Below are 4323 nucleotides of genomic sequence, written 5' to 3'. Positions count from 1 at the left end.
AATGTCTTGGTTTAATTTAATTATTTTGATTGAATAAGGAAACCTCTAAAACAATTTGATTTGTTTGAATGAAACTGAATATCTTTCTGTTCAAATCACATGAATTTCATTGTTTTGTTATTAAAATCTTACTGTTCACCTCACATGAATTTCTTTAGTTCTCTCTTTAATTGAATCAATCATCGAAAAAAGTCGAAAATCGTGTGTTTAATTTATCTAATACAAGTATTAGTTATGTTGTAATTGCATGTGTTAGAAATTTATATTTATTTGGAAATGTTAGGAATGAAGAAGTAGTGTAAGAGAGCTTCCTTCAGCCCACTCATGGATGGAAAAAAGGGGTATAGAATTATCTGCCGACTCATTCATTCAAACACTTAGTAGAACGAAAGATTATCGAAAATGGTTAATACGGTACTACTGTGATTGCATGAATGATGCGGGAGATAGTTTCATCCTTCTCTATCTTTGCTTGGACTGAAGGGAGCTCCCTTTCTCTATTCCCTTCTTTTCTAATTTGCATCATTTGATTTGATTCGATTCGAATTTGTCTATGAAGATGATTTCTGCTTGCCTATGTTCATGAATAGATCGTTACTATACAACACGGAGTAGTTCGTTGTTGATAATTCTAATATAATTTCATGGTATTAATTGTTTGGAATTTCCTTTCTATCTCTTATTTTTCTCATTGTTTTGATCATATGACATTGACCTGCTTTCTCTATATAATCATTTTGGTGTATGAAACGCGATACATTTGTAAGCCAGATTGGTCTAATCTTGGATGATGGAGCTGATCAGCAAGCTTATTGCTTCAGAGTACACCAGTTAAGGTATTTTGATCTTGCAACCAATTCCGTTCATTTATGCTCAGCATATTATGTTTTCGTTCTTTGCTCGATATCTCTTGTTATAGATGTTTGTGTTGGTTTCTGTCTTAGGTACAAATTATGCATAACACCTTGCAATGTGAACTTAGATTGAAGTATTAATAATCATGTGGCTCGAGTCTTTGAGGTTGCATGAAATATACTTAGAGCTTTGCCAAAACTATTGCTCTGCACAAAATATAAATATTAGGGCCTTAGGGGAGACGTGAGTAATGATCGCAATCAGAAAAAAAATTATAAGTTTGATGTTCATGGCAAGATACTCCATATATATCTTCCTCTGTAAGAAAATCTTGATAGGTTTTGTCTCCCGATTCTTGAGGTTTGAATCATGTCAAATTTTTGGTGATTATCCAACTTTCTGGCAAATAATCTATGCTTCAGTTAGCGTAGCTTGATAAAATGGTTGTCGTGATCATTTCATTATTGACCTTCACTTATGTTGGATGAGACATTGTTGGTTCAAAAGCCTTGAGTTTTACAGGAAGAATCTATGTTTGAGGTCATTGCAATGGATATACCTCTAATATTGTCTTCTAATTCAATGTGTGAAGTTGTTGTCAAGATAGGTCAGAATGTGTTGCTTACACTTTTCATTTCACCTTAATTAGTAAGTACTTCTGTTGGGTCCTCGACACTTCAATTCAACTATGTTCATTTGTCATTAGATAGCAAAATGTGGTGCTTTGACTAATACTCGTGTCTGAAATGAGTACCCTAATCAGAAAACTATGAAATTTTCAGATTCTAGTACATGTCCCCCTTTATATATCTTTGTTCAATAAATCTTTTAAATACATAAGTTGTGATCATTTCCATCTCAAATGCGATCTTAGTGCTGTTAATGACTGCATTTATATTCCAGGCTCAAATCAATGTCTGCGAAATGTCAAAAATTCTTTCTAGATCCCACAACAATGGTAATATTTCTCATTTCTATATATTTTGTCCATCTTGAAAGTGATTGTAGTTGTGCATGCCGAAAATTTAAACGTTGCTTATGGTTGATGAGATTTATTAAGAAGTACTATAAATGTGTTATGATCCAGGTGAATGGTCTTTCAATGGAGTATACTACATATATAAAATCATACCCCTTGTTAACTAGAGTTGGGCTTTAGAGCTGAACTGATGATGAAGTCCCGAGTATTTTGTTGGTCCGAATACCGGAATGCATCCATGGTTCTGCCGGGAATATTGCGCCGAGGTATTATCTCTTCCTTCTACACCTCCTCCCACCTATCCAGAAGCAGCAGTTAGAACAAAGCAGCTCTTTGGCCTAGTAAACCGACATTCAATTTTGATTCGGCGGTGGAACTCCCTTTTTTATGACGGAATTGGAAAAGGGTAAAGGAAAGTAAGCATGGTACAGGCTACTCTTTTTAAAAGTACAATCTTAATTAATAACTAAGTATGATATTTGTTTAAAACTTTGCTTAAAATGTGCTTAGTTTAATGATAACTTGCTCACAAGTACAGATTCTCGTGGGTATTTTAGCATCAAATGCTCAGCTCATCGAGTTCTCCGAGGATGCAAGTACAACCCTAACCCAATATTATTTTCATTTGAAATTGCGCTCATGTCTTTGTGCTTGCTTTATTTCTAATTCAAATAATGCGGCTGCTACTTTGTTTCATTAAATTTTTCAATATTTTAGTGGGTTTACTAATGTCATATAATTGGATCACATTATACAAATTATTAAATGTCCTCTTATTACCCTGGAATCTCAGCTCATTAATTAGAATGATCTAGCTACTAGCTTGGATTTGGCACATTGTTAATACCTAATTTCTCTTGGTATTTACCAAATAAGGATGACTTCTACTTCTTGGTACATTGTCTCTTTTGGCAATAAGGTTATTACTTCGTACTTGTATCATTGTTTTATTAATAATACTCCTTCTGCATTTAAAAGTCGTTAAGAGGAATGAGGAGATGGAGGGATGGTTAGTCTGTCTTTCCCACCCCCCACCACCACCCCAACCCCCCACCACCACCAAGTGGTTGGGGGTTCGGTTCCTCACCCAGCCCTCCCCCCCCCTACCCAGCCCTTCCATTCCTGTGATAGGGTGGGGGGGCCCACCTTGTATCTTACCAATCTAAAAATCATTATTCAAACTTCAAATAGGAAAAACACTCAGTTGTGATGAGACCGTGATAGTTTTTTTATTATTTTTTATTAAAAAAAAATAGAATTATAGTAATTTATAGTAACACTTTGAACAAGAGCACTAGTTTGTTTTATTGATTTATTTATATACTCTAATATTTTATACTATAACACAATGATTTTCCTTATTTTCTAATAATGTTTGGGTACAAAGGAGTTTTTTTTGGTCAAGATGAAATATAGGAATCAGTTAAATGTGGTCCAAGAAAGAATAAAAAAAATTGAGTTCAGAAAGAATCAGAGAGAAATGTTAGATGTTGTATAGTTTATGAAGTATAGTATGAATAGTGGTCCCAATAATAGTATAAGTACATTGTTGTTGTAGTTGTAATGTTTTATTTGTTCCTTCTTTTGAGGTGAACAAGTAAAGATTTGAAGTGGTTTAGCCTAGATTTCTGGTGCACTCTTTAATCTTCATAACTGTGAAAAGCCTATTGTGTGTAGCCTTATTTCTTTTCCAGTTTTTGGTCAGAATTTGTCATGATTTGGAGTTCAGTTTTTCCTTTTTGTGCTACTGGATTGGTTATAATTAAACTAGGTTAATTTAAGCAGGTTAGTTTCTTGTCAAAAAAAATAAAAAAAGCAGGTTAGTACTAAACAGTGTTTGCCTTTTCTGTTTTAAGTTTTTTGACCGTTATCAGTCCAGCTTTTGATGACTACACGAAATAATCAAATTTGGTTCATGTTAGTTGACCCAATTTATGGGATTAAGGCTTGGTTAGTACTAAACAGTGTTTGCCTTTTCTGTTTTGAGTTTTTTGACCGTTATCAGTCCAGCTTTTGATGACTACACGAAATAATCAAATTTGGTTCATGTTAGTTGACCCAATTTATGGGATTAAGGCTTTGATTGATTGATTGATCAGTCCAGCTTTGCAAGTCAGGCCTTTGCTAACGAGAAGATTAGAAGAATGGAACGAGCATCCCCACCTTTGCACCTTTGTATTGTGCTATGTAGCTGGTGGGGATCACAAAGGTCACTATGTAGGATCCCTTAAACGACTCTCATGTGGTTTAATCCCTAGACCTGGGCATATGAGGTGGGAGCATGTCATTACTCCATCACCTCAACCTCAATTTGTGAGTATGATTGACATCGCATATGAATTTGTCATACAAAAGAGAAAAATACAACTATAATTTAGGGTCAATTTCAAAGACAACCACGAATAGGGTCTATAAGGACAACTTCGACTACGAAACATCTAGAATTTGGGTATAAAGGTGTGAATTTGACTCATGAGAAGATTGAGAAC

The 4323-nt window shown here is 34.6% G+C and overlaps 1 long non-coding RNA gene across 1 annotated transcript; it reads left to right on the top strand.

Annotated features, from left to right (window-relative positions):
- The first annotated feature begins 425 nt into the window (after positions 1 to 425).
- On the top strand, positions 426 to 2857 carry LOC145596063 (uncharacterized). The gene is made up of 3 exons (XR_014103070.1): positions 426 to 836; positions 1759 to 1813; positions 1943 to 2857. It is a non-coding gene; the product is annotated as an uncharacterized LOC145596063 (long non-coding RNA).
- Positions 2858 to 4323: the final 1466 nt, after the last annotated feature.

The sequence above is a fragment of the Chenopodium album genome, chromosome 19 (genome assembly GCF_948465745.1).
Source record: "Chenopodium album chromosome 19, dcCheAlbu1.1, whole genome shotgun sequence".
Lineage (NCBI taxonomy): Eukaryota > Viridiplantae > Streptophyta > Magnoliopsida > Caryophyllales > Amaranthaceae > Chenopodium > Chenopodium album.
Note: the sequence above shows the minus strand (reverse complement) of the source record. Positions and strands in the feature narration are given on the sequence as shown.